This window comes from Jaculus jaculus, chromosome 5, assembly GCF_020740685.1.
Source record: "Jaculus jaculus isolate mJacJac1 chromosome 5, mJacJac1.mat.Y.cur, whole genome shotgun sequence".
NCBI lineage: Eukaryota > Metazoa > Chordata > Mammalia > Rodentia > Dipodidae > Jaculus > Jaculus jaculus.
Genome location: NC_059106.1, coordinates 28,139,731 through 28,148,689, shown reverse-complemented (window position 1 = coordinate 28,148,689; position 8,959 = coordinate 28,139,731). Strand labels below are relative to the sequence as shown.

Here is an 8,959-nt window from a genome sequence, read left to right as displayed (position 1 = left end):
ACCTAATAATGTTCAGACATGTGGCATATTTGTGTGAGAGTTACAAAACTTTTCCAGCCATCATAGTTCACTGTTGTGGTTACCCCATTAAAATCCTGCTTCCTAGTCTCACATGGAAACACAGATAGATCTGTACAGATGCTCACAGTGGGGCACAGAGAGGAGGAATCAGGGAACCCTTTAGCAGAAGACCAAAAAAAGGTAGATTGGTGCTCACTTGGGCAGCACATATGCTAAAATTAATGATACAGAGATTAGCATGGCCCCAGTGCAAGGATGGCATGCAAATTCATGAAGTGTTCCATAATTATAAGAAATGTTATATTGCCATTCTAGAATAAGGAATGTGCAGAAACTGAATGCTATCCCTGAGAGGGAAGTCAGATGTAGTAAACATTTTCATGCGGGAAGAGAGGTTAATGTCTAGAAGATGAATGTGTAAAGCAAAGATAACCAACAATAAAATCTTGAGAAATATATGTTAGATATTCTAGTTATTGGTTAGGTGGGAAGGTAATTTCACATGTAAGAAAGTGAAACAGCTATCACGAAAGGTTCAGACTCATTGCCAGCCAGGATGTACTTGGAAGCAAAAACATTTCAGAATATTCAAAACTTGAGAACACAGCTCCATTACTTAGCACAGGAAAGTTTAATACCAAATCAGAGAGCCAGAGCCTCAGAGGCCCCCAACACCTCAGCACTGAAGCAGACCAAAAATGAACCCAACATGGCTCAGGGAAATTTTGCGGAAGAGGGGTGGAAAGAATGTCAGAGTCACATGTTGGGTCATGATTTGCAGAGACATTTATCATACCAATAACTGGGGGCTAACTCCACAATGCACGACCCATTTTCATTAACAAGGAGGGTCTAATGGGAGGGGGTAGATCACAGATGAGCCTAAATAATGGTACCAAACTGCCTGTATTTACTGAAAAGAAAACTAATAAATTAAATTTAAAAAACTCACCTATTAGTGAAAGAATAAAATACCAATAAAATCTCTATGTAAATTTTCTGAAAAAAAAAAAGAAAGATGTGATGTCAAAATGCTTGGAAAGTGCACTGATTTCCTCAAAAATACATTGTTGAAAATTATTAGTGTGTGCAAAACATAAAAATAGAAAAGGAAATATGAAAGTGATGGGGAAGAGAAAGCATGAAATACATGTAACATGAAGTCAGAAGGATGGACTGTTTGGGAAGAACGAGTTGATGAGAAAGAGGGGGGCAGGTAGAGTTTGGGAGGGCAGTTTAGCAGGAAGACAATAAAATCAAAGTACAACGACATATATGTAAGAAAAAGCAAAAAATGTAAATCATTATCTTTTATGCAAGTAAAAAAATTAAAAAAAGGATAAAGTAGTTTGGGTTATGATGGAGAATATAGGACAAAGTATTAAAATATAATCTTCATTCAGAGCTTCTTCAAAGGGTGTGGAGTATGAAAGTTTGAGAAGTAATTAGGCTAGGGAACATGGGTTAAATTCATGACATCTCCTGACCTATGTGAGACCAGTAAGCATAGGGAATAGTTTAGTCCCCTTGTGATGGAAGAGACTTGACAGAGAAATCTGACCCAGTTGATACTCTAGAACAGTTTCAATTGTACAAGCCTTTACTGGGGAGAAAATATGACACTGAGTCTCCTCCCTATGCAAGTGCACCCTGTTTGTACGTTATTTGGGTAGTGCAGCCTTAAGGAAACTACCCTAAACTCTAGCAATTTTCCACTTTTAGCCCCCAGTGACATAGCCCAAGAGATTGACCCCACCAACAGTGTAAAGCTTTCGAGAGAATGTCGAATTGCTGCCATATTGTCTATAAAACTCTGAGCTACTAGAGCCACTCAGGCTTTGGAAGTAATTCCTCTGAGTCTATGTCACCATAAAAATAATTCTGATTCTCCACTCTATTTCTCGTGTCAATTCTGTGTAACTCAGCTTTCCATAACTCCCTGGGACACTCTTTGGCTTGAAAAGTAAACACATCCTCCTCCTAAGCAATGCACTTAGCAACCTGTTGGGAACCTAGGGCCCTCACCTGAACCAAACAGCACATGTACCCCACTTCATACCAGGAACTAATTTTTTCTCCTCCCCTTAGCAACCATTCTCATTATCTGTACACATTAAAATATATTCTTAAACAGATATAAGATTGGAAAATCAGGAGGCTATCCAGTCTGGAATGGTTTGGGGCACATACACAGTAAGGCAAACTGTGTCTTCCAAGTAAAATTTGAGGAGAAATCCCCATTTACTATCATATGACTATATATCAACAGGGTATACATATAATTAGAATTGGAAAGAATGGGAACAGTAGAGAAACCTTTATATAATATAAACCTGTCAATCAAATGAGAGCATTACCCAAACTGTTCACCTAGCAGCCAGTCCCTCCTCCTTTGAAAATGCTCCAAAAATAAGTTCCAATTCACTTGGTGGTGTTCTTGAGAAATCTCCACTTGAGTGGCCCACTACCTCTTTGACAGTATTTTCAAACCTTTATTATCACTTTGCTCTTAATACAGCTCCTCAATGAGCAACTACTTGTGTGTGAGGAAAATGTTCAGAGAAGTTTGGAAGCAAGAAATTGATAAGAATCTTAGTGACAGAGAGCAGGCTTTATTTAGAGTATAGGGCCTGAGAGGCTGATGCCTCTGATTCCAGCAGCACTATAACTCTGGAAATCAGAGTGTGTGCTGGGTGGCATATGGGGGGGGGGGGGTATTGGCCTTGAGGTCGGGGGTAGGGATGTTCTAGCGACAAAATGAGGAAAGGAAAAGTGAGTATGTGGAGCTGCAAGTTGTCTGAACTGCAAGCATCCTGGAGTTATTTTCGTTTTCCAGGATGGCATGTCAGCAATGTTTTCTTGTAGCCTAAGATAGAGGAAACGGGTGGCTATCTCTGGGCAGAGTGTGGCTCAAATTTGTCTGCAAGTCTGCAATCTCTGGGAAAATCATCTGGCACTGTCTAGGGTCTGTTTGCTAACTCCTTCAGTGGGCAGCTTTCTTTAATTCTTTGAGTAATATGTCAAGATGCTAGAATGCTAGAAATACTGGGGACCACCACAAGTGCTTTCTGAGGAGAGAAAGTCAGCATAGTCAGCAGTGAGGGGCACTAGCCTAGCCAGGCAGGAGAAGCACTTGAGAATTTGGCAGAGGCTGGATTAGATTGGGCCCAGATTCAGTCAGAGCCCAGATGTTTAGGACTCTTCCTAGAATTAAAAAAGTAAAATAAAATAGAGATAATGCATAGTTTTGTTTTTTTTCATAATACTAACTTCATAGTAAAGCTAACCAGCTCATTGGATTTGGGTGACTGAAATGTCCTCATCTTGAAAAGAATAATTAAAAAAAAAAAAAGTTAGTCAAAATACACATGGTATACTGGGGATTTGTCTCAGTGGCTAAGAGTGATTTCATTTAAATATGAGGGCCTCTCAGGCTGCAGACTACCAAGTTCAAAATCCCAAAACTCATGTAAAAAGAGAGCAGCACATACATGTCTATAACCTCAATCTGTGCAGAGGATGCAGTATAGACCAGTTTATCACTGGGGCTTGCTGACTGACAGCAGCTTCCAGTTGAGGAAGAGAACGTGGTTAAGGAAATAAACACATGAGCAACGAGAAGGATACCTAATGTTGTATAGCAAATTTCTCCAGATTGAAAAAATTTTCTATAGGGAGTCAAGGTCATACACCCACTCCCCAAAGTCAGAAGAGCAGTAAACAACTGTTGTCGGAAGAATCTGAGCAGCATTGTGTAGCTTTTTTTCTCTGAATGGTAACATTTCCTCCTGCTTAATGAAGAGATGTTCAAGAGACTGCAGCTAGCCAAGCTACCTGAAAGTTTTGCATTTTGCCCCAAAGATGCATCTTCTGAGTCATCACTGATGCTGTGGTGGGCTTTTCTGCACTGCAACTGCATTTGTGTCATCCGTGCTCCTATAAGCAACCCCTTACCTTGCTCTGTAAGTAACCCCAATAAGCTCATTCGTCCACAAACCCACAAGCTTGATCTGGTCATGATTTGGTCTGTCATGTGCACTCTGTCTGAAGTGAATAGATGTGTGTTTGCCTCTCTCCAAGGAAAGTGTTTCTCATAATACCTGGTATTCTCTTCTGTCCTCTGCATGCACAATGAATGGGTGCACACATATGTGCACACATACATGTATATGCCACAGATCTCTCTCCCTCTCTTGTGGGTACATGCATGCAAACATCGGCAGGGGAGATAGCTCAGTGTGTAAAGGGCTTTTCACAATCTTGAGGAAATGACTTTAGTCCCTAATACTCACATAAAATAGCAGACATGGTGATATGAGCTCCCTGTAATCTCAGCTCTGAGAAGGTGGAGATAGGCCAGGCCAGTCCCTGTATATCAATGGCTAGCCATTCTAGCTTAATTAGCTAGCTCCATGCTAATGAGAGTCTCCATCTCAAAAGGAGGAAGGCAACATACCTGAAAATGACTCTTGAGGTTGTCCTCTACTCTCTACATATGTATGAATGCACACACTCACTCCTGCACATGTATGTCCAAATACACATGAATGTGCATATGTACATTCACATAAAACACATGCTTACAAACACAAAGCTCAAACTAACGGGACACAAAAACATGGCGAAGACAGGCTCTGTTGCTCCTGCTGATGCCGGTGTGGCAAGTTGGCATGCAGTCTCCCTACCACTGGCCATACTTTCATTCCTTCTGCACCAGACAGCATCACATGAGAAGTGCTGAACACTGGCTTCAGATTCCATTTCAGCCCAATCGATAGACATGTGACATCATGTGGATTCTGGAATCTAGTTCTCTCCTTTTCACTCTTTCTTTTTTCATATTTGAGATTTCTATTTTCTGGCATATGTTTATATAATTTAGTATTTTCTATGTGTGCATGTGGATTAAGGAATCAGTTCTACAAATACTGCCATAAGCACTACCTACTCCCACTTTCTGTAACTTAATTCCTATTTCCCTAGGCAACACATTAATTTTCCTCTTGTCTTAACTGACTTTTGGCATTTATCTCTAAACATTATGCTGATATTTATTGTTCTTAATTTTCATCTAAAATATTTTAGTGAATTCCTTCAGTGTATCTGTCTTTTGATGCTCACTCTACACCTGTCCATCTTCTATTCTACCTGTGCTGCCAGAACAGCGGTTAGGTTTCTATGCTCCTAGAACTGCACAGATGACACAAGATCAGCTTTTCCTTTCTTTTACAATTCATACAGCTTTGCCCAAGTTAGGGTTTCTCATTTTCTATTTTTCATTTGCCTGGTTTTCAGGAATCTCATGATTAGTTCAACCCTAAACATCTCCCTCTGGTGTCATTCTGTTGTCAGTACATTCTATTGTATTTAATGATATATTATGTCTATTCTCTTCACTCCAGGAGCCTTTATAGGCAAAATGCAGCCATCACCTTATAGAATTGTCAAACAGAAATGAAATGGGAGCCATTTACATTAGCTAAAAGTTCAAGTAACAACATTTACAAAGTATATATCCTATTTAACACAATATAACTAAATATATTATCATTTCAGCATATAATCAATATTATGTTTTCTAAATTTAAAATATTTTTGTCTATTTGTTTGAGGAGGGACAGTTCTGCCAGTGAAGGAGGACTTTAGATGCATGTGCCTCTTTGTGCATCTGGCTTTACCTGAGTACTGGGGAACTGAACCTGGGCTGGTAGGCTTTGCAAACTAGTGCCTTTAACTGCTGAACCATTTCCATATCCTGCAGTATTTTTTTTTAACTAGATATGTTACTTTTTCTAGTTTTTGATGTCTGCAGAAATTTCATAATGGGAGAAATGACCAGAAAACACAGAACAAACCCTGCCTGCTAGGAGTCCTATTCAGTGTGCAGCCCCTGCCATTGCTGGCTTGCCATCAATGGTTGCTTTGTGTGCCCCAACAGCTTTCTTTCCCATAAAAACTAAAGTAGTTGCTAGATGGCTTTGTAGAGGAAATTTGCAAAACCTGACTTAGCCACACCCTAATTGGGACCAATCACAATCCAAATGTTCGCTGGCTAGATTTGGTTCAGGTCCAATGTCCTGCACACCTTCCCCAGAAAACTGGAATTTCCTTTTCCTCATGCTTATGTGTATCTTGTATGTTAGTCTTTTCTTCCTTCCATTTTTACCTCACATTTTTTCATAAGACAGCCTCTACTATCTACCAGAGTAGAGCTTCATGGACAGTAATATGGTGTAATTCTTCGTGCTCATTATGTCTGAAAAATATACTAGGGAAGTATAGGATCTGAGATGGGGAGGCACTGAGCCCCCATCTTGAAAGTTAGTGTCATTTCTTTAAAGATGATACTGAGAATGTGAAGATTTTCCTGTTTTCAGGCCTTTTCTATGAGACTGGTTGTTTTGTTCAGCAAGCTTATTGAGTCTTCTTTTGTTCAGAGCATGCACTATTCACACTATTTTTTTATTCATAAAGCTCTATATTCCTTTCATTAACTTCACTGCATTCTACATTCATGAGTATCTCCTTCCTCCCTTCCTTCCCTCTTTCATTTTCCCTTTTCTTATTTGTTTCCTTTCTTCCTTCCTTCTTTCCTTCCTCCCTCTTTTCTTCTTTCCCTTCTTTCCTTTTCTTGTTCTCTTTGGGACAGGGTCTTGTGTACTCTGCTAAAGTCCTGGGCTGAATAAAAATGAGAAAAAGAGAAAGCAAACTCAACACCAGCATTCATCTCTCTGTAACTCCTGACTGTGGATGATATGTGACCAGCAACCTCATACTGCTACCAATAAGCTTTCCCTGCCATGATGGACGGCATCCTTTCAAACTATGGTAAAAACCGACTTCTCACTTAAGTTAAATTTTTTTCAGATTTTAAGTTTCAAAAATGAGAAAAGTAATGAATACTTATTGAAAAAATAAGAGTTTGTGTTGGTCAAGGCACTGACTCAATTAGCTGTCATCTCCCAGCCTCCTGGTCCACAGCCTCATGTCTCTTACAGGTTTTGCCAGGGGGAACAGTTTTCCAGTTAGACCGTCACTCACGCTCTTTGCATAGAAGTCATTAGTTTGATTATCTCCCTTATACATTGCATGCATTCTAATGAAGATCTTTCATTTTCAGATCAGGGTAATTGAACGCAGTATTTGTTTATGCTCTCTGTTCCTACTTTCTAAATAAAGGCAATGTCAGTATCCTTTTGCCCATCATCCTCTTATTCATTCCTCTACCAACAAAGGTGTATCTGGGCAGGTTGTTTATGTCCCATTTGTATATTATATTGTGATGAAAATTGAGAGAATATTTAGCAGAGACCATTAACTTTATAGTTTGTGTTTCCCAGACTAGTTCCTGAGCTATTTATACCAGTTCATTAACACCTGAGGAAAGGAACCTGCTGAAGAAATGCCATTCCAAAGCAAAGCCTGTTTTGTGATCCCTCTCAACATAACCCTTGGCCCAGAACATGTCTTTATGACTCATGATCAGATGGTTTCCTATGGTTGAGTTTATGCATGCTACAATGACATGATCTATTAAACTTTTCCTGGGAATACATGAACAAATGCCTATTCACCCCTAAATAGGATACTGATAATGACAGGTGAAATGATTTCAATCAAGAGTTAGTGAACCAGGAAATTGATTAGGGTTACATATAGGAGTATGAGTGAGGAATCACTTATAGGAACATGGATGACTCAAAAAAAAAAAAAATTCCTGGGCTGGAGAGATGGCTTAGTGGTTAAGCGCTTGCCTGTGAAGCCTAAGGACCCCGGTTCGGTTAGCCAGATGCACAAGGGGGCGCACGCATCTGGAGTTCATTTGCAGAGGCTGGAAGCCCTGGCGCGCCCATTCTCTCTCTCTCCCTCTATCTGTGTCTGTCGCTCTCAAATAAATAAATAATTTTGAAAAAAAAAAAACATCTACTCTTTTAACATTCTTTTTCTCTTTATTGTTCTCTTCTTTAAAGCATCTGTTAATTGTCATCCACTGGGAAACCAATTAGAAATAGATGTAAACAGAGGTTGAGCTCCTATTCAGAGGTGCTGTAACAGTGGACAGGCTTTAAGTCAACACTTGGGCCAGACCCACCTAATATGCATCTTCTTAAATGCTGAACATAGATCTAGACCTCATTAGTCTCATCATATCCTTTGCAGAACTTCATATAAAAGTAATTTCTTTTTTGTAATATCTATATTTTATTGGCAACTTCTACACTTACAGACAACAAACCATGGCATTTCCCTCCCCCACTTTCCCCTTCATAACTGCTTTCTGTCATATCCTCTCCCTCTCTCCATTAGTCTCTCTTTTAATTTGATGTCATCATCCTGTAAAAGTAATTTCTGTCATCATTATTATATCTTCTATTCAGAAAGACCAGTGCAAAATTTAGAAATATACATTTTCATATATTCTCTGGGCATTTTGCTCAAGATGTAAATTGACTTACCACCTTCCCTGAAATTTAGTGAAATAAAGATAAGACACAAAAGGTAGACATCACATGAATGAGGAGACAAGGCCATTTCAATGGCATTCAGGAAGACAGAAAGTCAATAGGGCCTTTCAAGTGTGATAAGGACTCAGCTCAGAGATGCTAAAAGGCAGAAGCTGAGGCTGGCCTTCTCACAAATGAGAGGCTGTACAAAGAATGTCACAGTGGGAAGGGAGCAAAAGATGAGAAGGGTTAGTGCATCAGAAACATCAAGTGGTCCCTTTCCCATATCACCCCAATTTGAACTAAAGGCACTAAAGTTTATTCCAATCCACAGTGAAAAGATTTTCATCCAATGTATGTTACTATCAGCTTGGAGACAGTCAGCCTTCTTAGCCTGTGCCTTGAATAAAGACTTAGGCTTTGGATTATAGGGTGCATCAGCCCAGTCATTGCAATGGTCATCAGACTTTGATCTGTTTGATCCCAAGCAGATC

The 8,959-nt window shown here is 39.6% G+C and overlaps 1 non-coding gene across 1 annotated transcript; it reads left to right on the top strand.

Annotated features, from left to right (window-relative positions):
- The first annotated feature begins 209 nt into the window (after nucleotides 1-209).
- Nucleotides 210-311, top strand: LOC123461190. Its single transcript, XR_006637498.1, has one exon. It is a non-coding gene; the product is annotated as a U6 spliceosomal RNA (small nuclear RNA).
- The last annotated feature ends 8,648 nt before the right edge of the window (nucleotides 312-8,959 follow it).